At 40.8% G+C, this 27,685-nt stretch overlaps 1 pseudogene; it reads right to left on the bottom strand.

Annotated features, from left to right (window-relative positions):
• LOC124799608 overlaps positions 1-27,685 on the bottom strand; it is a 47,748-nt pseudogene that overhangs the window by 3,448 nt on the left and 16,615 nt on the right.

A 27,685-nucleotide genomic window follows, 5' to 3' on the forward strand; every position in this document is an offset into this window, starting at 1 on the left:
TGGCAACATTGTTGCAGCAAGTGATTGATGTCAACTATCAAGTAATTTTATTCAGACTATTGTAGTAGACAGGGTACCTTCTGCCATGCACCATATGGTGGCTAGTGGAGTATGTATGTAGATGTGGAAGCAGTCTTTCCTTCTCATCCCATCTGGAAAGTCTCCCCTGATCTGCAGTTCTGGGTAACTTTCTCAAAATCTACCCTTTTTCCTAGACCTATCCTTCACCCCTCTTCCTTCCACTTCAACCCTTCTGCCTGAAGAATGAGCTACTGGCTCTGAAAGCTCGCCTAATTATAATCTTCTTTTATGTGTGTGTTCTGCCACCACTTAGCGAGTATATTGTTTATCTATCCAATTCAATTATCATGTAATCAAAAGCTACATTTAACACACCAAGTCTCTTTTACCAATCATTTTTAATATGTCGTACAGAATGTACTGTCTATCCTGTCCTTTTTGAGATTACTGTTTTGTTGTACTTTTCTACAGGCATCATCTTACTTATTAGGAGTCAGTTCCTTCATGTTGTTGTTGTTGTGGTCTTCAGTCCTGAGACTGGTTTGATGCAGCTCTCCATGCTACTCTATCCTGTGCAAGCTTCTTCATCTCCCAGTACCTACTGCAACCTACATCCTTCTGAATCTGCTTAGTGTATTCATCTCTTGGTCTCCCTCTACGATTTTTACCCTCCACGTTGCCCTCCAATGCTAAATTTGTGATCCCTTGATGCCTCAAAACATGTCCTACCAACCGATCTCTTCTTCTAGTCAAGTTGTAGAGCTGCATGTACTCGGGAAAAATTACGGCTGTAGTTTCCCCTTGCTTTCAGCCGTTCGCAGTACCAGCACAGCAAGGCCATTTTGGTTAATGTTACAAGGCCAGATCAGTCAATCATCCAGGCTGTTGCCCCTGCAACTACTGAAAAGGCTGCTGCCCCTCTTCAGGAAAAACATGTTTGTCTGGCCTCTCAACAGATACCCCTCCGTTGTGGTTGCACCTACGGTACGGCCATCTGTATCGCTGAGGCACACAAGCCTCCCCACCAACGGCAAGGTCCATGGTTCATGGGGGGAGTTCCTTCATAGTCAACAGTTAAGGAATGGGTAGCTGAATTCATATGTGGCATATGTCTCTGTAAGATGACTCATGAACAACTTCCTAGAATTACAATCAAATATGAAAATGCTGAGAAAGAACACAGTGTGATATTGCAAGATCAATAATTAAAAACATGTGCAAAACAGTTGATGCTGTGGCCGTACCAGAAAGTGAGTGGCATGTCTGTTGAAGCCTGACTACAACCAAATGTGAAAAACAATTTGGGACAATCTGACACACAACTGATTCTATGCACCAATCTGTTCCCTTGGATGAGAGACGACCGAAATGAAACAGCAGTTGCACAAAAATAGCCAAGGTGACTTCATCGGAGAGAAAGAGTGCTCATTGTTTTCTAGGATGCAAAAGGGATTTGTATTTTAGATTAGCTTGCAAGACTGAAACAATACCTCACAAATACTATGCAAGTATTCTGACTCAACTGGATGAAAAAATATGGAGCCAAGACCCAGGGGGAAAAAAAAAGTTTATCGTCAGTGAAATGCATATGGTCACAAAGGCACTTTCACAATAGGAAAACTGGGAGTTTCAAGTGTGAAGTCTTCAAATATCTATTCCATTCTCCAATTTTTTCACATTCTGACTTTAGCTTCTTCTTCTTTTCTTTTAGTATGAATGATTCACTTAAGACTACATGCGTCACACCTCAAAACCGTTTTGTGAGTCAACAACTGGATATGTTTTCACTGCTCTGTCTCTTGTAACTCTGTTGGACATGGAGGTAGCAAATGAGGACGTAGAATGTCCATGACATACTGCTGTGCTGTCAGAGTGACCTGAAGTCATATCCGATGCTGCCCCACACGCCCTCTCCCTATGTCGTTGTCATACTCACTGACAACTGTCATCGTGGGTCTTGCAGAATGTGACTCACTGCTGATCACATGACAGGTGCAGGTGTGAAAGGGTTACAATGTGCTCGGCGTACATTACAGCAAATCTCCCATGGGCTCGTCAGACACGGTCAACTGGAAGCTTGCTGACAAGCACGCCGCCCTTACGTTCCCAAGCAGTCCAACATGGGGCCACTACCACATCTGAATGTCTCACAAATCTGAATATTGCATAATTCAATCAGCCTGGCAAATGGAGACACACAATTAGGCCCCTTCAAATTTTGTTACGTGCTGATAATGCTGACTCACGGAAGTACAGGGCATCTGTGCCCTTCACAGGGATCACTCAACATCTTACACTCTTCACATCTCTTATAGCTCCTACCATTCATGGTAACAATCCGAGACACAAACAAAGCTAATGCAATCTGGTGGCCTTTGTATACATTTCAGAGAGTTGCGACTCTCATAATTTACCACTGGTATGCACACTCGTGAAACTATGTTGCTTCAGGGAGCTTCCCTTTTTTTTCTTCAAGCTGTTTAGTTCTTTGAATCCATTTTTCTTGTAGCTCAGAATAATTATTTTATTGTGTAGCAAACTTACAGACTAGCATTCTGGTCTGAGCTGTCGGAGTTGGCGGTCATGTGTGTGTGAGGTGTGCTTGCTTGTGTGAATGAATGGTGTGTATTTCTATTTCTTTTTCTGATGAAGGTTGTGGCCAAAAGCTTATGTGTAAGTGTCTTAACTGTGCCTGTCTGCATTTTAACGTGCCATCTTTATGGTAATTAGCTTCTTCTTCTTTTCCTACACTGCTGATATTCCAACCTGGAGTTTCCATTGTTTGAACTTACGGTCTACTGTATTATGTTGCAGTGCACTTCTACAAGTGTAATACACAAATGTTGCCTTAGGAAAGAGTCACAATAACATCCATGTCTACCGTTTGCTATTTTTTACGAAATAGCATCTCACACTCGAAATTTAACTTAGCCAATGAAATAAGTTTGAAGATTTATTGTGTGTAAAAGACACGAGGGCCCACTGTGTGGGAAATGTGTGAAGTTCTGTGCAGAGACGGAGTTATCCACAGACGCGGTAAGTTTGGGGAGCTATATGGGTGTTAAAACATTGCCACCTGCTGGGATGAGGGGCCACTTACTCTGTGGTGCCGCTGTGCCAGCAACGAGCTCTACCCATTGATTACCACCACAGATGACAATGAGCAACCAGCTGCTTCTCTGTGCAGAGATATAAAATTTATCGATTTTGGACGTCGGGTGACAATCTGTCACATGGAGAACAATGTTTACTCTGGCAATTTTAACACTAATCTAGTGTTCTGCAACATATTAATGTGAAATGTTGTCTATGATGTTGAAGAGTGTAAGTTAAACTGATATCTGAGAATTTGTTGTTTTTGTGGCATTATCTGGAAAATGGCCTCTCTTGCAGCTCCAAGCATAAATGTCAAGTGAAGAAGAATAATTAGCACAGCACAATGGAACCGAGTAGGGATCCGGTTTACTGCTCAGCCACTAAATTAGCATATTGTGTGTACACCAGAAGAGACGCTGTACACACTTGCATATACTACATACACAAGTACAAGCATCGATCAAGCTACTGTGAAACTGCACTCTGTGTGACTCATCACTACATCAGAATACTGTAAATGTGGTGATTCCAATTTCTTAAGGTCTCTTCCTGTTTGTTTTCATCAGTTGGATCTTATTTTTCAAGTATGTGGGAATCCAATGAGCTGCCTGTTTGGATACATTCTTTCTGTACGTCCCACAAGTTGGATTCTTTGGAGACACATTGTAACAAGAGTTTTTAGGAATTTGCCTGGAGATTTCACACTGGGTTCTGTGTATGTATTCCATCTTTTATTCTTGGACCTAAGATTTTTACTACAATTTTACATTCTTCTAATTCAGTTTGCTGTTTTCATGTCTTGTGTTGGACAAAGACTCTCTCTCATGCATAAAGAAATTCTAATTTGATCACTGTTGTACAATGTTAGATTTTAGAGTTCCAGGAAAAATACTTTTAGTTAACTGAGAGACAGTTTGTATTTTCTGAAGTCTGGATTCTATGGCCTTCTTTTCATTATGATGTTCAGTGGTCTTTTTCACCTAACTATTTAAACTCTTTAACACCGAATACTGTGTCATTGCCTATATAAGTTCACCCAGTGCCATTTTGGTATCAGCCAAGAATTTTTTCTCCATGTGAAATTAGTAGTCTAATTTTCCTAGCTTGCTCCCTTAATATTTCAAATTGCTTTAGCACATCAGTGATGTTTTTGTCAATTAGTATTATGTCATCGGTATAGGTTACACAATATAATTCTATCATTAAGTTTACGTTCTAGTCAGTGTAATAGTGCACCTGCTCTTCTCCATTATCTTACAATTTTCTTAGGGGCATAGTTGAATAGCAATGTGATATGCCATTCCATTTTCATATTCTTATGTCTGTCTTAAATTACACTGCTTGAAAAAAAGTGAGACACTCAGAAGGTGGGGAGAAAACAAATTGAAACATAGCGAATTTAGAGCGTATGTGATGTTATTTCAGTCATAACAAAACAGAGTCAAATTTACACAGAACTTATCAGTTTGAGCCCACTTATCAATACAGCAATGCACCCTGTCTGGTCTGGACAGTGCGGGAGGATGTCGTAAAGCTGCTGCATACCCTCCTGAGAAAGGTGATCCACAACTGTTGTAACTGGACATTGCAATCGTGGATACAGGCAGTGGGATGGAGTTGACGTCCATGTTGGTCCCATAATGTTCTATCGGGGACAGATATGGGGATTTTGCTGGCCACAGGAGTATATCAACATCACGCAGACAATTTAAAGAGACACATACTACATGTGGACAAGCAGTGGCCTGTTGAAAAATAGCACCACAATACTATTACACACTGCTGTACCATCAGAGTTCCCTCGGCCATTACAAGCCGTGACCTGAAGTCATACCCAATGGCTCCCCACACCATGGGACTGCTTTGTGACCCCCCCCCCCCCCCAAATGTGGAAGAATGGGACCTCTCCCCATCTCCCCGGGTCACTGTCAAACTTCTCCACGATAGTCATTTGGAGCAGTGCAGGACCGGGACTCATTAGTGAACATAATGTGACGCCATTCATTAGCAGTCCGTACTTCTCGATCATGGCACCACTTCACATGCAGTCATTTGCTTGGGTTTTAATGGCAGCCTATGCGCAGGACGGCAATTCCATAGTCTGGCTGCTCCTAGCTGTATGACACAGCATGTTGCAAGGAGTCTATTACAGTGAACTCCTGTTTATCCAAAATGATCGGGACGGTGGCCGGTTCCAATAACGAAAATTTCAGATAAATCAAAGTCCCCCTTTTTTCACATGTGAACACTCCAAATTGCATCAATATTGCGAAATACAATCGTAAAACGTGCGTAGGGTATGTAAAACGTTACTGATACGGTTGCAAATAACCCTGCACTTTTTTACTGAAAAAATTGTGTTGACATGTAAAAAAGGCACCAAACTATGATTGAAAACTCAAAGTTTTTAAATGCTGTATAACAAAGCTCATTTATTTTGCATTCTTACAGAAAAAATCTCCTTTATTTGGCAGTAGGAAAAACAGGAGTTTTAATTTTATTATCTACTCTTTTGAATAAAAAATAAACTACTGAACAAAATTATGAAACAAATCTAGAGATTACTCAAAGGAACGAAAAGTCTGTCTAGAGGAACTTTCAAGAAAAGTTAAAAAAAAAATCTTTTTAAGTTATGGACATAGAAGTTCTAGGATGCTTCATTAGAGTTTATTTTTTGGTAACGAAGTCACAAATGTCTTTTTTTTTTTGTTTTTTTGCTTGAGAAACTATTTCTGCAACAATACATCTCCAACATTGAAATCAAACTATTTCAGGATAAATCGTCTCCTCCTATTGGCTGATGTACTCCAGGGCAGTTTGGATCACTTCGTAACAGAATGTGTGAGGAATATTTTTCTCTGATTCATCATCAGTAACATAGTCTTCTGACACTTTATGATCGGTCACAATTTGGACGATTTCATCCTCAAGCACATGAAAAAATGCCATTTTCCATCCACTCTTCAATGTCTTCGAAGTGTGTGTCTTTACAACCAGCTTCTCCAGTAAATTCACCAAAATTATGTCAGCTTGAGTTTCGGTGTTGCCTCCTCCTTCCCACCACTTAGGTTGCCTTACGATCTAAGAGTTTTTTCCAAGACCTAACAAGAGGAAGTGGAGGAATTAGACTCCAAGCTTCAGCAATCAATGAATGGCACTTAAAACATCGATTTTTTAAGAACTTCCACAAAATCATCTGCAGCATCAATCACACCTACTAAGTATTCCAGCATCTTGCATCTGTAATGTTTTTCCATCGCCTCAAGAATACCTTGGTCCATCGGTTGACATAGAGATGTGACATTTTGTGGGAGAAATACAACTTTGATATCCCCATCTTGGAGATCACCTGGGTGATAAGGAGCATTGTCCACAAGAAGTAGCGCTTTTCAAGGAAGTCCATTTCCTGCCATGTAATTTACTACAGCTGGAACAAACTCTGCCTGGAACCACTCTCTGATGATGGCACTGTTCATACGTGCCTTAAGACTGATTTGTGTACCTCAGTGGCAAAGCTGGTTGGTTGGTGTCTAAATGCTCTTGGTGTTTTGGATTTGCCAATTAAAGTAAGACACAGTTTATGATTGCCAGTGGCATTACTGCAAGCGAGGACAGTAAATCTTTCTTTGATATTTTTGTATCCAGAAGCCATTTCTTCTTCTTTAGAGGCAAGGGTTTTCGTTGGCAGCATTTTGTAATTCAACCCAGTTTCATCACATTTGTAAAGTTGATTGCCAGTATAACATCCTTTGTCAATGATTGCGTGCAGTTTCTTCTTAAAATCAGCATAGCAGCTTCATCCCCAGATAATGATTTGGCACTGATGGCAATTTCATGAATGCCATGCCGCTTCTTGAAACGATCCTGCCGGCCATTATTTCCGAGGAATTCTTGCTTCTTTCCTTCAATCAGCTCATCAGCTAATTTTGACAAAGTAGAGGACCTGAAACTGACACACCTTTGGCTCTTATTTATTCGTGCCACAAAAATAATGCCTCTTCTAACTGAGGATGTGCACCTTTTCTCACTGTTTTTCAAGATTTCACTGCACTGCCCAATGCTTGGATGGAACAAAAATTTTCAATTCCTGATCGATTTGTCTCCCGATCAGTAATTGTACTCCTACTCTGCAGCAACTTTTGTGGGTGGCTCACCAGCATCAATTCTCTGCAAAGTGGGAAGCTCTTTTTCCAACAAGATCACATTCGTTTTATGTTTCGTGCCCGTAGTCACGTTCAGTGTTCTTTTTACAGACACTCGACTGAGTCCTTTATGGTTTTTGGCCCCTTTTATCTCTGGACACTTTAAGGCACATAGTGGGAGCACAAAACCTCAAATCAGAAACACACAGATGCACAACTTGACAACACTCGAGATGCACTAGACAAACTTTTGACTTTTGAAACCAGGCTGTGGCAGCCATCAAATGAAGGCATTGGATACATCTATGCTATTTCCTCTGTTCTACCCAAGCCCACGTGGCAACACAACAGGGTGTTGTACGTTCACTGTTAAACACTCAGCTTTGATGTACCGACAACAAGTGGAAAGTGTTAGGCGGCGCGCTCTAATTGTCAGTTTCGACAGGGCTATGTTGCGCTGCATAGAACAATACTGTATGTACTGTACTTACAAGGACTTCCAATAGATGGCAGTGGCATGAAACCATGCAATACGAATAAGAAACACAATAGAGCTTCAACCAACACACGCACGAATTGACAATACTTGGACTTTTGACACGCACCAGTGCACTGATTAGCAGTAGATTGCCAAAAAACACCAGCAAAGGCTTGGCTCCAGGTGCACGCAAATTGAAACTTGTCAAGTGTTAATCTAGCTAGCCAAAAGTGTAGCTGCACGAGAGTTTACTGTACTTGTTCTCAGATGGCAGTCACAGACGTGAACAGGTTACAATGTACTCAGTACACTACACAGTGATGCTCCCTTGTAGTGGTCTGATGTAGTCAACTGGAACATTGATGATGAGTATGCCCTTACTTTCCAACATCAGGCCACTGTCATATCCAAATACTCAAAAAATACAAATGTTGCAAGGTTTAACCAGGCGACCAAATGGACATCCACAATGAGGTTTCTTTCAAACTCTCATCAGAAAATGCTGTCTACACCAATATGCAGCACCTTCATATCCTCCAGAGTGATGATTCAACATCTGACGCTATTCGCATCCCTTATATACCACACAATGCTTGCTAAACAGCAATAAAAACAAAGAACACCAATTAATAATGAAGGAAAAGACAGACTGTTACTTACCATAAAGAAGATACCTTAGGCTGCAGATGGGCAGAATTAAAAGACACTTACATAAAGCTTTCAGCCACAGCCTTCATCAGTAAGTAGTAATCTGTCTTTTCCAACATTCTTTATATTCCTACTGGAGTTTCCATTGTTTCAAGTACACTGATGCTTTTCTGTGAGTGTTTCCTTTATGATGTTTTCTGCATTTTAGCTTTTTTTTAAAAAAGAAAAAAAAAGAAAGAAAGAAAGAAAGAAAAAAAGATTTGTTGCTGGAAAACTTCTGAAGTCCAATAAAGGAGTTACAACAGCCATATATGGTTATCTGGTGGACCTTGCAGAACCAAATTCTAGGGCTGAAATGTACTGTTGACCAATGGGCATTAATCAGAATGAATACTAAATAAAAAATTAAATCCAATTTTACACAAAAAAACACAGGTTCTATCACTGTTGTTTTTCGTTCTATTTTGCTCTTATGTTTGCTATGACTTGTTAAGCAGAAATTTTCTTTCTATCTATAGAGTTACATTTGCTGTAATGTATCTTACCTGCATGCTGTTTCTTCTTTCTACTCACTCCTGCCCCAATCATGGCAAGCAAGTCATCCTCACTGCATTTGCTTCGTATTGCATCTCTGAAACAACAGTTAAAACACCCGTTAAACAGTACCAGGCAATTACCACACAGTGAAATGTTGGTACACTAAAAAGGAAGAAAAACTTTGCAGAAATCTTCAACAGTAATCCTGTAGTTTGCAGTAGGCAACAGCAGGATAACAAACCCACTGGACAAGAATGGGAAAGTCATGATAGAAGTTACTTTTATTTTTATAAATAAACAGGTATCTTACACAAATGCTCAAGAGTATACATAGGATCTCGGGCTGAAGAGGTGGAGCAGAAACTGACATTAGTTTTGTTGAAGAGGGAGTAGTGGAACATAGCACAATTTCTTGCAAAATGACGCCAAATTTATTGATAAACTGTTAATTAATTGCCAAGCTCACTAATGTGACCATTTTACAACAGGTACTTACTGCTTGGAGTATATGTGAATTTTCAGGCTTGCCTGATAGATCTGTTGCAAAAACACTTTGGGTTCCCCACCAGATAACATTATGCAAGTCCCTCCCTCAATATTTCAGTGACACAACGTTTTGACATCTTCAGGTGGTGGTGATTTCCACTATCACTGCTGCAAGATGCAACTGGCAATTTCCACGTGACAGCTTTGAAATTTATCATGTGGATGACTATGACCATCATATTTAGAATTCAGAGGATTTCATAGAATACCTGAAGATGCTTAAACTAGAACTTTCAGATCTTTTAGTTAGCTCAAATGTTATATCATTACTTACAAAAGTGCCCCTGCAGCCCTCATTAGAGGTTATTAGCAGCAAGTTTGAGAAAGAAATTGTGGTGCTGTTTAAACATGTGCATACCTCATCCTATTTCTTATGTAACACCAACTACTTTGATCAAGTGGACAGTGCTCCCATGGGAGATCCTCTGTTTCCCTTAGTAAATATCCAACATTCCTCCTTCTGGCAGAATGCTGAAGAGACATTTGTGGTGTGGCCCACATAATACAGACACTACCTATGTTCCTGCAGCATTTGCACTCGCTCCATCTGAATATTCAGTTCACTGTGTAAGTACAATAAGATAGCAGCTTACCATTCCTGGATGTCACGGTTAGAAGAAAAGCTGACAGAACACTGGGGCATAGTCTCTACTGCAAACTGATACATGCAGAGTTATATTTGCGGTCCAAAAGTTGCCATCACCCTGCACAATGTGGTAGTGTCTTACACTCCCTGGCACATAGAGCACACGTGATCTCAGATACCGACAGTCTGCCTGGTGAACTGTAACACCTAAGAACAGTGTTCCAGCAGAATGTTATTCTTGTAAACAGATTTGCAATGTGTTCTGAGCAAAGCAAGTTCAGTGTAGGGATGTAAATGAAGATACTTAGACAAGCACTGCAAATGTCTTTCTTGCCATATTTCAGTGGCATGTTTTCAAAAATAGAAAGAATTGCTAAGAGAAACAGAATCAAGTGTGTTTTTCGACTACCAGCAAAACTAAGGAATTGTTTGTGTTCAGTTAAAGACAATCTTGACCTTAGAAAACACAGATCATATATAAGATCTGATGCCATTATGGCAAATCTTATATAGGGCAGACACCTCACATTGTGCAAGAACACTGTGTTCAACAGCGCTGACAAAAATGCCACCCAGTAAATTAGTGGTAGCAGAGCACTGCCAGAATACAGGGCACCACACGTTTCCCAAGAGGACTGAAATTTTATCCCCAGCATCATCACTCTGGGATTGTGTTTTTAAGAATGAGGCATGTATCCATACGGTGGGCAATCTTGCCAACAGGAATATGGAATTTTGACTAAGCACTGCCTAGAATCCAGCACTGACTGCCATGAAATTAACACAGTAGAAACCAGATCCTCCGATGTATGACCTGATGCAGCACCTTGCAGAGAGTTAATTCAGCTTTTAACCACACGAGTGTCCAGAAGTGCAGTCATTGCCCACAACACATAAGCAGAAGGCTACTATGAATGGCATTTCCATCCAACTGGGAGTGCCTGTCCACACATTCGTACTCCTGCTTCTAGCCTGACAAATTTTAATTCTGCTGTGCGAATATCACCAGTCACATCTTGCAGCAGTGATGACAGGACCCACCACTACCTGAAGATGACGAACAGTTGTGTTGGTGAAATATTGTGAGGCTTGCACAAAGTTATTCAGTGGCAAATCTGAGAAGATTTGTATACATTATTTTTCTGTGACGCAGGTAATGTGCAGCAAAATGTGATAACTTTCTGCATTTGCCTTTTTGTACATTTCAAAATACCCCAAAAATTGGTGAGAAACACTGAACATATGACGTAACCAGATGACATACCCCACAGCATGTGCAGCAGTTGGGGCTGAGTGTAAAGGAATGATTGAGCAGTGCAATACTTTCATTTGAGCAAACAGAGCAAATTCCGAAAACATTTTGTAAATATGATCTTTTGTAAATGTAGATGTTACAAAATTATTGTCCCTGCTGTAATCGAGCAAAAGCAGTTCTGATTTTGTGTTTTTTGCTTCTGTCCCTTCTCTTTTTGTTTACAGACATTAGTTAGTAAAGAAAACATAGGTCATTTTATGGCAATGATGCTATTCTGAAGTTTATACTCATCTACTTGTTATGCAATATGGTAGGTTTTCATTGTACTGTACTTTGCAAGAAATCAAGGAAACTGCAAGGCCGGTAAATAAAATAATAAACTTCAATATAAATACATAATTGTTTAACACAATGAAAGAATACTGCCTGCCAGATGCAAGACTCAAATCCCGAATGCCATCACTAAAGTCGCACATGTGTGTCCGTAGCCACAATGATATGAATACTTGACTTGGGTTGGGATGATCAAGTGTGACAGGCCGAGAGGCTCAACCACTGCAAGCATGGCAAGGTACATCATCTGGTGACATTTGTCATTCGCTTTTGACACATTTCCCAACATTTGTATCGTATCCAACATTTGTGATTCCATGTGTCTTGTATTAAATTACTTGTCTCAGGGTCATATACAGTGCTTTGGAGGTTTTTAAATGATAATACGCATCACCCTGTCTGTGTGTGTGTGTGTGTGTGTGTGTGTGTGTGTGTGTGTGTGTGTGTGTGTTTATGTATATGAAACAAATGCTAACAAAGAGATAGAGGGCCTGGCCAGCTCAGTACAGCCGATAGATACACAAAACAGAACAGAAAATTGACGTATCCTAGCTTTCGGAACTTCGTTCCTTCATCAGGGAGGAGAGAGGGGAAAAAAGGGGAAGAAGGGAAAGTGGATTCAGTTATTCACAATCCAGGTTATGAAGCAACAGGTGAAAGGTAAACAGGGAGGGTAGCAAAGATGGAGGCATGGATGTCAGAGGGAAGCCAAAGATATTCTACTGTAATTACTGTGCCAGCTTCAAACCAAGGAGGATGAATACAGAAGTAAAGAGGTACATAGTATAAAGATAAACGCAACTATGTTGGATGAAAAGATGCATGAATGGCTAAAGAGGAAAGGGAAAGAGGAGAAGACTAAATAGTAAATGGGAGTGAGGTTGGTTAACATAGGTTCAGTCTAGGGGGATGGCGGGATGAAAGGATGTGTTGGAGTACAAGTTCCCATCTCCGCAGTTCCGAGGTACTGGTGTTGGGTGGGAGAAGCCAAATGGCACATATGGTGTAGCAGGTTCCTAGGTCCCTAGAATTATGCTGGAGGATATGCTCCGCTACTGGGTATTGGACATCTCCTTGGCAGACAGTTCGTCTGTGTCCATTCATGCGCTCAGCCAGTTTAGTTGTCGTCATACCAATGTAAAAGGCTGTGCAGTGCAGGCATGTCAGCTGATAAATGACGTGTTGTCTCACATGTGGCCCTGCCTTGAGTTGTGTATGTTTTACCAGTAGCGGGGCTGGAGTAGTTGGTTGTGGGGGGATGCATGGGGCAGGTTTTGCATCGGGGTCGGTTACAGGGGTAGGAACCGCTGGGTAGAGAAGGTGGTCCGAGAATATTGTAGGGTTTGACAAGGATGTTACGGAGGTTAGGGGGTCGGCAAAAGGCAACTCTGGGTGGTGTGGGGAGAATATTGTCAAGGGATGATCTCATTTCAGGGCTTGACTTGAGAAATTCATATCCGTGGCGGAGTAATTAGTTGATGTATTTGAGCCAGGATAATATTGGGTGACAAGGGGAATTCTTCTGTGTGGTCTGGGGGTAGTAACATTGTTGTTGGGTGGGGAGGAATGTATTGCTTGGGAGATCTGTTTGTGGACAAGGTCTGCAGGATAGTTGTGGGAGAGGAAAGCACTGATATATAATATAATACAGGGAAACATTCCAAATGGGAAAAACATATCTAAAAACAAAGATGATGTAACATACCAAACGAAAGCATTGGTATGTTGATAGACACACAAACAAACACACACACAAAATTCAAGCTTTCGCAACCCACAGTTGCTTCATCAGGAAAGAGGGAAGGAGAGGGAAAGACGAAAGGATGTGGGTTTTAAGAGAGAGGTTAAGGAGTCATTCCAATCCTGGGGGTGGAACGACTTACCTTAGGGGGGGGGTGGGGGGGGTGGGAAGGACAGGTATACACTCGCGCACACACACACACACACACACACACACACACACACATATATCCATCCGCACATATACAGACACAAGCAGGGTATATGTGCGGATGGATATGTGTGTATGTGTGTGTGTGTGTGTGTGTGTGTGTGTGTGTGTGTGTGTGTGTGGCATACTGATCTGAACTATGCAGCCTTCAAATGGAAGTTTTTTGATCACTCCTTATTTTGCACCCTGCCACCTTGGCAATATGTACCGCAAATCATCAGACAGACGACCTTCCTGCATGCTTCGAGCATCCCCTGGTGCTGTTCTGAACCAATGCTAATCTTTGTAACTGCGATGAGCAGTGTGCAGATTGCATCTTTGTATCCCACAAAGAGGTGACAGTTCCCAGTGGCATGAATGGTTACTGTTTATTGACTGTCACTGAGTTGGTGAGTCATTTGCTACATTGTGGCCCACCTGTTCACTGCTAAAGCCATGCTAGTCAGTGGTAACCCCTGTCAATGATATCCTGTTGCCCATAGCAGTTCACTCTGCTGATTGTGGTAGTATTTTCCTTGAATAAATCTGCTCACATTACACCTTTGACACTGTGGTACAAGAAAGCCCAATGACTACACACCCTTATAGAATAAGTGTCTCGAGCCATGGGTACCCACGATATGGCAGTGATAAAATCACCCTGTGATCAACTGTGACACTGCAGCTGTAAGCTGCACCTCCTTTTTCTGAATACTCAGGTTTATTAACTTGAAGTAAATCAGATCTTTTGAAGGAAGATTTAACAAAAAGGGCACATCCAGGAAAGGATGAAACCATGTCTAATTAACTGGCACACAAAATTAATAATTAGTGGTGACAAAGATCCTCTGCAATAAAAAATAATGTCCACTGACTTCATGTATTAGTCTTCAAGTGACAGAATATATGTAACTGTGTCCTTCTTATTTACACTGATTAAACAATGGAAATTCCAGGTAGGAATATCAACAGTGCAGGGAAAGATAGATCAGTATTTACCGTAAAGAAAACAAAGTTGCACACAGGCTCAACACACAAGCAAGCACACTGCGTGTGCACGCACGCACGCACGCACACACACACAGAGAAAAAAAAAACTGCCAAGTCCAGCAGCTAGAGGCAAGCTGCTGGAGTTGGCAGTCATATGTGTGTGACATGTGCTTGCCTGTGTGTATGAATGTGTGTGTTTCTCTGTATCTCTTTTGCTGATAAAGGCTGTGGCCGAAACCTTTGTGTAAGTGCCTTTTTAATTGTGCCTGTCTACAATTTAACATGTCTCCTCTACAGTAAGCAGCACTCTACCTTTTAATATATTTTTCATTTACACAGATGTAATTAACAAATCAGAGTCTATTTATTCCAGAGAAGTGACAGTTTGTTCATGACAGTTCAGCACAAATCTGATTTTTTATATACAGCAAGGCTACCTATAAATTATTCTGTGTGCCAGTGTTCATGCTGACTATAGGGATTCACACTGATCATGTGTAATTTGACATCTGGTCCTGTAAACTTACTTCTGCTCAACGTGAAAAATTCTCCACTCCACATTTTGTAATTAACCTTAACATATCAAATAATGCATCCTTCGATATAACTGCCTATTGTCCACTTCCCATCACTCTATTCCCAATGTCAACCCAGCTGACCTCTACTTCTAATCCAAAAACCATGGTTGACTCAATGTTTGCTATTGCAAGCTATTGCAACACAAAAGTGCCAGAGGCACCAGTAATGATATATAATTAAAAATACTAGAAAGTAAGGCTCACCGGTTAGTTCATGCTAAGACAAACAGTACAAGTGTCTAAGACACTGCGCTCTCACACAAGTACGAGGTCTGAATACATTCCAGTTACGATACACTAAACTATTTCATTCACGGTGGCAATACACATACTCTCTCCCCAATAAACAGAATAGTTATAACTCAATTGTTCACAAGTGTATACTATGACTCTTGCCACAGCTATGCAGTCAGTATGCCACAGGCGTGCCATAGAAAGGGATCAGGTTCAATTCCTTGTAGAGCCGGGAAATTCTGCTCGGTGGACAGACTGGAATAGGGTACACTCTGCTTGTAGTTCCAGCTGAGGAGCTACTCAAGTGAGAAGTAGTGTCTGCAACTTCTGGAAGTTGATAACAGCCTGGAGAGTTGTATACTGACCCCCTAACTCTCCATAGATATATAGTAGAGGACATCTCTCAAAGAGCATTGCGTGGTCTTCTGGCCCCAATGCAGAGTTCCTTTATCAATGTATATTGTATATCACCACTTGTACACACTCATCAGCACAGTACCATGTTGTGTCTTCACGTGGCAAATTTTTATTCCCTTGTTTCCAGATCAACATTTTTCCTCTTCTCATTACTTGCACCACACATATTCCACACAGTTTATGCTCACTCCTTCAATGATACTGCCCATCCTTCTCTAGTGTGCGAGTTGTCCCTGCTTTCCTGCGTGTTTGTTGGTTTAAACACCCTTGTTTCAAAAGAGAGTGACAGCTTAGATACAGTCTTGTCAACATTTTGTATTTTTATTTAGCAATTATTGTTTGAGCCTTATAGGCGAATGTCACAAGATATTGTCAACCACTGCATTCACTAGATTGGAATGGGGTTCATGGTAACTTATCAATTCATTTTTTAAGTTGCTGTTACCTTTTTCATCCTATCTTGGACTAGCTTTTCCATACTCCCACTCTATTTTACGTAGTCAAACAGTTATCTGCCCTTGCAAACTTGCTCCTTTACTACCAAGTTAACTAATACTGGGCAGCCTAACAGAAGTTCCAATATCCAGTCTTTCACCACAATTCACCTACACACACTTTTCACTCACTGATTTTCTTTTTTCAATGTCATAAATATTTTGCTTTCACAGACTGCTGTGCTTTGAACATAAAATTGTAGGAACATCTGCCTCACATGTCAGTTTTTTTTTTTATTTATTAAAGAATATGTTCCTTGCTTATTCCTATCTGCTTCTGATACATTTCCATTCTCACTTTTATTTTGTTTTGATCCATTTCTTTTTTCTTTGATAGACAAGTCAAACAACAATGGCAATATGTTGCAGCCCCCTGTGTTTCACCCTACTTACTACGAACTTACTTTTCTTAGCTTTCAATTTTATTAGTCATTTGGTTTTTAAGATACTTAATTGTTTGACCCTGTATTTTTATATCTTATTTTACCATGGGTTGATAAAGGATTTCTGTTATGCTCACAAAGAGAGAGCTGATTCTTCTCACCCCTCACCCCTCGTACCTTGTCCTGAAACAAACTTATCGCCAAGTATCTTGCAGTTTTTTTCCTATTATTAATCTCTTAGTCTAGTCATCAATTTAAAAGTGTCAGTTGTTGGTCCCATTGTCTAATAATTTGTACATTTATACACATGAAGTTCCAATTTTTATTTGGAACATATAGACTCTGATAATCATGAATCACAGTTCAAATGGCTCTGGGCACTATGGGACTTAACATCTGAGCCAAGGCAGGATTCAAACCTGCGACCGTAGCAGTCGCGCGGTTCTGGACTGAGGCGCCTAGAACCGCTTGGCAACGCTGGCTGGCGAATCATAGCTACCATCACATGGACAGAAATACTGTGTTAACTTTATTACAACCTAGGGACATAGCTAAAAATGTCTTTACATAATTTCCAGTCCTGATTACTTTCCTTTAATTTAATCTCACAAATAGGTTAGTGTAACCTGATGTTGACAGAGGCAAATTATATATACTCACAAATTATTTAGCTAGAGGCATCTGGTTTGTATGTCTGGGAGGGAGGAGGGTGCAAGCTGAAAACTTCAAGAAAAGATTACTCATTTCATACCTGCTGGATTTAACTGCAGTTTATCTCTTCCATATACCAACCACATACCTAATGTGCATGGCAAACAGTTTAAAAGTATTATTCTATACTCAGCATTTGGAACTATCAGTTCCTTCATGAGAGAGGAAAGAGGGATAAGTTTCTGAAGGTCTGAAAGGTCACTCGGACTCCACGACTAATGTGAGGACAAGAGGAACGAATGTGTCTATAAGAAGTTTTGGAATTTCACCTCCTGAAGGTAAAATACTGATCAGTCTGTCAGTCTTCTAGTAATTTTATGGTTTCCTCGCATGAATTTTCACTTGGACACGATTGTTCTATGTTTCATCACTCACCTGAGAGATATCTCTGAATTCGCAAAGAGACACACCTCCAAATTGCCATCAGCTGTTATCCGTAAACGGTTGCACGTGCCACAGAAGTGTTCACTCATTGAGGTAATAAATCCCACACATCCCTTGAAGCCCGGGACATGGTATGCCTGCAAAAAGAAATTGTAAGAAAATAGCTACTGCTGTTGTGAAAATACTATAAATGTGTCGCTCACCAAGTGGAGGAAGGAGAAAACGTGCATTAAGGGGAGTTTGAACGCCCTATCCTGACAATGTTAAATTTAGTGACTTAACTTCCCCGTATTTCAGGAACAACTGTAGCCATTGACAAGAAACTTTTACAGCACATTAAACTATATGTTCTGAGTCTTACAATAATTGCATTTCAGCCACTGCTTTTGGAAATACAATTTTTTAATTACACAGTTAAAATTTTGTGTACTTTTTTGTATGTTATTCTAAATAATTTTATTTATACATAACATTATGTTTTTCTTTTAGTTAAGAAGACTCAGGATACGTATGTTATTACTCCCTGAAAATTTGAATTCGCTACTCGAAGTAGTTTCTGAGATTTAGGGAAAAATGCAAGAGAAAATGTAAATTTTCAGGAAGAGTTTTTAAAGTTTTAATAGACTGTAACTCAATATATGCTTAACATTTTATTTTTAGTCACTCAGAAGCACCCTGCACCTTACTGTATATCATCCTCTTGATCTTTTTTAAGTTTTTTCTTGTTTTCTTCTTTCTGGACTCCGTAGTGGCCAACTGTGCTGCATACTTTGCTTTACCAATGCAAACCTTGTCCATTCATTCAAATTCTCTGATGCAGTTTGCTCCAGAATTAATTCCCATATGTTGTAGCACTTTCACGCTACCAATTTTGCCATCATTAAAAGCAATAACAGCATAGCTGACCCCCACTTTAGTGTCTTCATTACGAGAAAAACATTTTTTGGTCTACATCTACATCTACATCCATACTCCTCAAGCCACCTGACGGTGTAGGGTACCTTGAGTACCTCTATTGGTTCTCCCTTCTATTCCAGTCTCGTATTGTTCGTGGAAAGAAGGATTGTCGGTATGCCTCTGTGCGGGCTCTAATCTCTCTCATTTTATCCTAATGGTCTCTTCGCGAGATATACGTAGGAGGGAGCAATATACTGCTTGACTCCTCGGTGAAGGTATGTTTTCGAAACTTCAACAAAAACCCGTACCGAGCTACTGAGCGTCTCTCCTGCAGAGTCTTCCACTGGAGTTTACCTAACATCTCCGTAACGCTTTCACAATTACCAAATGATCCTATAACGAAGCATGCTGCTCTCTGTTGGATCTTCTCTATCTCTTCTATCAACCCTATCTGGTATGGATCCCACACTGCTGAGCAGTATTCAAACAGTGGGCGAACAAGTGTACTGTAACCTAATTCCTTTGTTTTCGGATTGCATTTCCTTAGGATTCTTCCACTGAATCTCAGTCTGGCATCTGATTTACCGACGATCAACTTTATATGATCATTCAATTTTAAATCACTCCTAATGCATACTCCCAGATAATTTATGGAATTAACTGCTTCCAATTGCTGATCTGCTATATTGTAGCTAAACGATATGGGATCTTTCTTTCTATGTATTCACAGCACATTACACTTGTCTACATTGAGATTCAATTGCCATTCCCTGCACCATTCATCAATTCACTGCAGATCATCCTGCATTTCAGTAAAATTTTTCACTGTTGCAACATCTCAATATACCACAGCATCATCCGCAAAAAGCCTCAGTGAACTTCCGATGTCATTCACAAGGTCATTTATGTATATTGTGAATAGCAACGGTCCTACGACAATCCCCCGCAGCACACCTGAAATCACTCTTACTTCGGAAGACTTCTCTCCATTGAGAATGACATGCTGCGTTCTGTTATCTAGCAACTCTTCAATCCAATCACATAATTGGTCTGATAGTCCATATGCTCTTACTTTGTTCATTAAACGATTGCGGGGAACTGTATCGAACGCCTTGCGGAAGTCAAGAAACACAGCATCTACCTGGGAACCCGTGTCTATGGCCCTCTGAGTCCCGTGGACGAATAGCACGAGCTGGGTTTCACCCGATCGTCTTTTTCGAAACCCATGCTGATTCCTACAGAGTAGATTTCTAGTTTACAGAAAAGTCATAATACTCGAACATAATACATGTTCTAAAATTCTACAACTGATCGACGTTATAGATATAGGTCTATAGTTCTGCACATCTGTTCGACGTCTCTTCTTGAAAACGGGGATGACCTGTGCCCTTTTCCAATTCTTTGGAACGCTACACTCTTGTAGAGACCTACGGTACAGCTGCAAGAAGGGGGGCAAGTTCCTTCGCATACTCTGTGTAAAATTGAACTGGTATCCCATCAGGTCCAGCGGCCTTTCCTCTTTTGAGTGATTTTAATTGTTTCTCTATCCCTCTGTCATCTATTTCAATATCTACCATTTTGTCATCTGTACGACAATCTAGAGAAGGAACTACAGTGCAGTCTTCCTCTGTGAAACAGCTTTGGAAAAAGACATTTAGTATTTCGGCCTTTAGTCCATCATCCTCTGTTTCAGTACCTTTTTGGTCACAGAGTGTCTGGACATTTTGTTTTGATCCACCTACCGCTTTGACATAAGAGCAAAATTTCTTAGGATTTTCTGCCAAGTCAGTACATAGAACTTTACTTTCGAATTCATTTAACACCTCTCGCATGGCCCTCCTCACATTACATTTCGCTTCGCGTAATTTTTGTTTGTCTGCAAGGTGTTGGTTATGTTTATGTTTGCTGTGAAGTTTCCTTTGCTTCCGCAGCAGTTTTCTAACTCGGTTGTTGTACCACGCTGGCTCTTTTCCATCTCTTACGATCTTGCTTGGCACATACTCATCTAACGCATATTGTACGATGATTTTGAACTTTGTCCACTGATCCTCAACACCATCTGTATTTAAAACAAAACTTTTGTGTTGAGCCATCAGGTACTCTGAAATCTGATTTTTGTCACTTTTGCTAACCAGAAAAATCTTCGTACCTTTTTTAATATTTCTATTTACGGCTGAAATCATCGATGCAGTAACTGCTTTATGATCGCTGATTCCCTGTTCTGCATTAACTGTTTCAAATAGTTCAGGTCTGTTTGTCACTAGAAGGTCTAATATGTTATCGCCATGAGTCGGTTCTCTGTTTAACTGCTCAAGGTAGTTTTCAGATAAAGCTCTTAAAAAATTTCACTGGATTCTTTGCCCCTGCCACCCGTTATGAAAGTTTGAGTCTCCCAGTCTATATCCGGCAAATTAAAATCTCCACCCAGAACTATAACATGGTGGGCAAATCTACTCGAAATATTTTCCAAATTATCCTTCAGGTGCTCAGCCACATCAGTTGCTGAGCCAGGGGGCCTATAGAGACATCCAATTACCATGTCTGAGCCTGCTTTAACCATGACCTTCACCCAAATTATTTCACATTTTGGATCTCCGTCAATTTCCTTCGATACTATTGCACTTCTTATCGCTTTAAACATGCCTCCCCCTTCACTGTCCAGCCTGTCTCTGCGGTATACATTCCAATCTGAGTTTAGAATTTCATTACTGTTTACATTTGGTTTCAGCCAACTTTCTGTCCCTAGTACTATGTGGGCATTGTGACCGTTTATTAATCAAGGCAGTTCTGGGACCTTTCTATAGACGCTCCTGCAGTTTACTATTAGCACATTAATATTGTTATTCCCTGTTGCATTTTGTCTACTCCTACCTTGCCGCATCTCAGGAGGTGTCTTGTCGGGCCTAGGGAGGGAATTCTCTAACCTAAAAAACCCACATGTGCACTCCACACATACTCCGCTACCCTTGTAGCCGCTTCTTGCATGTAGTGCACAAATGACCTATTCAGAGGGACCCTACATTTTTCCACCCGATAGCGGAGGTCGAGAAATTTGCACCCCAGATCTCCGTAGAGTGGTCTGAGCCCTTGGTTTAAGCCTTCCACTCGGCTCCAAACCAGAGGACCACTATCGTTTCTGGGAACGATACTGCAAATAGTTAGCTCAGATTCCACCCCGCGAGGCTTTCCGCCTTCACCAACTCTGCTAACTGCCTGTACGAACTGAGGATGACCTCTGAATCCAGACGGCAGGAGTCATTGGTGCCGACATGAGCAACAATTTGCAGTCGGGTGCACCCAGTGCTCTCTATCACTGCCGGCACGGCCTCCTCCACATCTCGGATGAGACCCCCGGCAAGCAGACAGAGTGAACACCGACCTTCTTCCCCGACCTTTCCGCTATTTCCCTAAGGGGCTCCATCACCCGCCTAACGTTGGAGCTCCCAATAACTAATAAACCCCTCCCCCCCCATGTGCCTGCTCGGACCTTGCTGAAGGAGTGGCCACATGTCCACTCACAGGCAGAACGGACGATGCTACACGGCCAGCCTCCACACTGACCCTCCGCCTCGTGCGCCACGAACGCCGCTGAACCCGCCACTCCCCTTGGGAAGAGAGTGGCCCAACCGCGCCCGGTACCCGCAAAGATGTGTCGACAGCAGGGTCAGTGGGTGAAGCATGTAACACCTGGGGTGTACCATGCAATGCACCAGACTCCCCACTGCCACTACACTCCGAGGTAGCAGCCAGAAGACGGCTAACCACGGCCATCAACACGTTCAGCTGTTCGCGAACAGTGGCCAGCTCCTCCTGTGTCCGTACACAGCAGTCTCACATCCTATCCATCCTAAGAAATCAATTTACTGTAGAGAGTTAATCAACTTATAACTAGACTGCTAATTCACTAAAGGCGGCTGATAGTTGACTAAATTGTGGTTACCAGATACTTCCTGTAGAAAACAATGAAAATAGCACTACCTGTCTCTGGACTGTATTCAAAACAAACACTAGCACTACTGGCACTATGGCTGACTAAACGGACTCTCTCTGACTGTATTCAAAACAAACACAAAATCTATGGAACACTATTACTAGCACTCGACAATTAAAGCTTCCTAAAAGCAAAAACACACGGAAGAAGAAGTGACAAGTAAGAAAAATAGAGTTAATACTTAAACTAGCGTAGCTCGCTGCACAGCAGACGTGACGCAGACGGCAGTTACGATGACATTGACACTATAAGATTATTGAACGACTCATTGGGATTTTGAGTCTGACAATGCAGACACTTCTTCAACAATTCAGGATTGCCAGGTCTCTGTAAACAGGTTTTATGATATCCACAACTGCTGCTGGGATAGAATGTTTATGGCTGTATGACCTGTTTGAGTACTGGGCATTGCGGTAATTGCACCATGAACCAGATCCAGGAGGGCAAAGATGGTGTACTGGTTTATCATCAGCTGACAGTCTCTGGAAGAAGGTAGCCCATACTGCCTGCTTCATTTTCAACAAATCCTCAGTATTATTTCTAATGGCAATCTCATAATACTGTTGTAGTTAATCAATCATGTTGTCTGTCAGCCTGCTTCTTATGGTCTTACCACCTGAAAATTTCTTGTCTCTCAAACTTTGTTTCAACTTCCTCAATCTGGTACCCATCCTCTTCTGGACATGACCAACACATTCCATTTCTGTGATAAGCTTCTCACCATAAGGCTGAGTGGCTACTACACTGTTATATGCATTTGAGTCTGCCTAACCTAAGAACTTAGTGTAACACACTCCCCTTTAGTTTACAGATCGATTATAAATTTCAACAGCTGCACAGGCCTCCGTACGACTAGTTGTCCTTCATAATTTCTGTCACAGATATGCCCTTCTTCATTCCCTGATTTATACTTATAACAATATTTGGTTAAAATTTGGAAATCTATTAGCTTTCCAGTATCCACACTGGTCACTGTAGCAACAGAATTCTTAGAACTGCAGCTGCACTTCTACCAAGTGCCCCAAAAGCTACTGATATGTCAATCATACCATCGTTTATTTCAGCAGCTTCATTTGCAGCACCCTTAATTGAATCACATGCAGCAGATTTCACAGCAGCTCCAATAAATCCTGCATACTTGTCCATTTTACAAAGTGGGCGTGGCATATACATCACGACACACATTGTTTCTGCTGCAGTGTGTCCTTTGCCAATAGCTCTCAATCCATAAAACCACCTAATATTTATTTTAAAATAATTATCTTTACACTTATCAGAACTCCAAAATGAATGAGTATATTTACAACTGGCAGAATTAATGATAAGTTTCCTGGCTTGTCCATTTGATACCTCAATGTCTTCATGTAAACTAACTGGCCCTCCACAAACATACAGCACACACATTCACATAACATCCCTATTAGGATGTGTAAATGTATCAGAATATAACCTAACCTACCGTTTGCATGAGGTTTGTTTTGAGATAACTGTGTTATCACTATGTTTTATTTTAATCTTCGAAGCACTAATGGGTGTTTCTCTAGATACTCATGAATTTGCCAGTATTTCATTGTCTGTAACTTCACACACCACATGCTGAATACAATGTTTCTCTTTATTCAAAAATTTATTACCATGAAACCCACATTTCTTAAAAACACTTCATTTTGGAGTCATACTTTTTGAGAGATTTACCAGTCTATTCGTCACTTTTCCTCGGAAAAACGTTAGCACTTCAATATACAAAGCATGTTTATACTATGAAAAGATACGATACTATTTTTGACACTGCTACCAATACAAACACATAATTTAACCTTCATAACACAGCAATCCACAGCTTTCTACAGGGTGGTCCATTGATAGTGACCAGGCCAAATATCTCACGAAATAAGCATCAAATGAAAAAACTACAAAGAACAAAATTCGTCTAGCTTGAAGGCAGAAACCAGATGGCGCTATGGTTGGCCTGCTAGATGGCGCTGCCATAGGTCAAACTCATATCAACTGCATTTTTTAAAAATAGGAACCCCCATTTTTTATTACATATTCATGTAGTACGTAAAGAAATATGAATGTTTTAGCTGGACCACTTTTTTCGCTTTGTGATAGATGGGGCTGTAATAGTCAAAAATGGTTCAAATGGCTCTGAGCACTATGGGACTTAACTTCTGAGGTCATCAATCCCCTAGAACTTAGAAATACTTAAACCTAACTAACCTAAGGACATCACACACATCCATGCCTGAGGCAGGATTCGAACCTGCGACCGTAGCGGTCGCGCGTTTCCAGACTGTAGTGCCTAGCACCGCTCGGCCACTCTGGCCAGCTGCTGTAATAGTCACAAACATATAAGTATGTGGTATCACATAACATTCCGCCAGTGCGGACGGTATTTGCTTCGTGATACATTACCCGTGTTAAAATGGACCGTTTACCAATTGCGGAAAAGGTCGATATCGTGTTGATGTATGGTTATTGTGATCAAAATGCCCAAGGGGCGTGTGCTATGTATGCTGCTCGGTATCCTGGACGACATCATCGAAGTGTCCGGACCATTCGCCCGATAGTTACATTATTTAAGGAAACAGGAAGTGTCCAGCCACATGTGAAACACCAACCACGACCTGCAACAAATGATGATGATGCCCTAGTAGGTGTTTTAGCTGCTGGGGCAGCTAATCCACACATCAGTAGCAGACAAATTGCGCAAGAATTGGGAATCTCAAAAACGTCGGTGTTGAGAATGCTACATCAACATCGATTGCACCCGTACCATATTTCTATGCACCAGGAATTGCATGGCGACGACTTTGAACGTCATGTACAGTTCTGCCACAGGGCACAAGAGAAATTACAGGACGATGAAAGATTTTTTGCATGCGTTCTATTTAGCGATGAAGCATCATTCACCAACAGCGGTAACCTAAACCGCAATAATATGCACTATTGGCCAACGGAAAATCTACGATGGCAGCAACAAGTGGAACAGCAGCGACCTTGGCAGGTTAATGTATGGTGTGGCATTAAGGGAGGAAGGATAATTGGCCCCCATTTTATCGATGGCAATCTAAATGGTGCAATGTATGCTGATTGCCTGCGTAATGTTCTACCAATGTTACTACAAGATGTTTCACTGCATGACAGAATGGCGATGTACTTCCAACATGATGGATGTCCGGCACATAGATTGCGTGCGGTTGAAGCATTATTGAATAGCATATTTCATGACAGGTGGATTGGTCGTCAAAGCACCATACCATGGCCCGCACGTTCACCGGATCTGACGTCCCCAGATTTCTTTCTGTGGGGAAAGTTGAAGGATATTTGCTATTGTAATCCACCGACAATGCCTGACAACATGCGTCAGTGCATTGTCAATGCATGTGCGAACATTACGGAAGGCGAACTACTCACTGTTGAGAGGAATGTGATTACACGTATTGCCAAAGGCATTGAGGTTGACAGACATCATTTTAAGCATTGATTGCATTAATGTGGTATTCACAGGTAATCACGCCGTAACAGCATGGGTTCTTAGAAATGATAAGTTCACAAAGGTACATGTATCACATTGGAACAACCGAAATAAAATGTTCAAATGTACCTACGTTCTGTATTTTAATTTAAAAAACCTACCTGTTACCAACTGTTCGTCTAAAATTATGAGCCATATGTTTGTGACTATTACAGCGCCATCTATCACAAAGCGAAAAAAGTGGTCAAACTAAAACATTCCTATTTCTTTACGTATTACACGAATACGTAATAAAAAATGGGGTTCCTATTTTAAAAAACACTGTTGATATCAGTTTGAGCTATGGCAGTGCCTTATAGCAGGCCAACCATTGCGCCAGCTGGTTTCTCCCTTCCAGCTAGACAAATTTCGTTCTTTGTAGTTTTTTCGTTTGGCACTTATTTCGTGAGATATTTGGCCCAGTCATGATCAATGGACTACCCTGTATATAAAAAATTACCGATTTTATTAGGTCTCGAAATAATGCATGTAAAAATTTTAACATTTTCAACTGGTGTATATTATATTTTAGAAAATAAAATAAAATACTTCCCACGCAAGTTTATAAGTAATATACATATCATTTTTTTGGAAAATTGCAAATTTTATAATCAGATAAAAACCCGAAAAAGTGAACAAGAATGTTTTCCCCTTCTAACTCCCCTTAAAGTTACGGAAATGTGCAAGCTTTTGGAGCCAGTGGCTTCTTCTTCTGGCAGAAACAATGAAGGGGAAGGAAAAGGGAAGAAAGAAAAGGCTTGTCAAGGTTTAGGAAATAGGGAGAGTTGCAGAAATGCTACAGAGACACCCAGGCCAGGACAGACTTACTGAATGGGATGAGAAATATATAACTAAACCAGTCCATCTCTCATACCACCAGCAGATGTGAAGTATTCTTGTGATTGGTAGTAAGTCATAAACATTAAATTATTTTCAATGTATGTTCATATGTAATACTGCACGTACCTTTGAGGTATCATTGGGCCCATTGGGAAGAGGATCGAAGTTAGGCCACTGCTTTCTAATTATTTGGAGCATTTCACTAAATGAGACCATCTTTCCATCATTCCATTTGTTGCCATTGAAAGGCATGTACTCGATAAATCTTACGTCAACATTACTCTCTTTTGTTAACTACACAAAACTGCACACTTCATCTTCATTAAAACCTCGCATTATAACACAATTTATCTGTGGAAGAAAGACACCATTAAAAACTTGGTATCAGATAAAGCATGGTTTAAACAGAGTTTGAAAGACTCTATAGATGAATATCTTAACAGTGGCTGTTAGGCCAGCTTAAATAAGAATGTCTGTTAGATTTCAGTTCTGAGAGCACTTTGTCATAACAGTCAAGATTATGTACTTTTTGTTTGATAAATTTATTAATAGTGCATAACAATGTTTCAGTCTGACAGCGTATCAATTCTGAAAATATTAGCTGTTCCAGTTTGTATTGTATTCACCTAGTTTGACTAACTCCTGACAAACGATCAGGGTATTCAAATGTTTTATAT

Source organism: Schistocerca piceifrons, chromosome 1 (assembly GCF_021461385.2).
Source record: "Schistocerca piceifrons isolate TAMUIC-IGC-003096 chromosome 1, iqSchPice1.1, whole genome shotgun sequence".
Lineage (NCBI taxonomy): Eukaryota > Metazoa > Arthropoda > Insecta > Orthoptera > Acrididae > Schistocerca > Schistocerca piceifrons.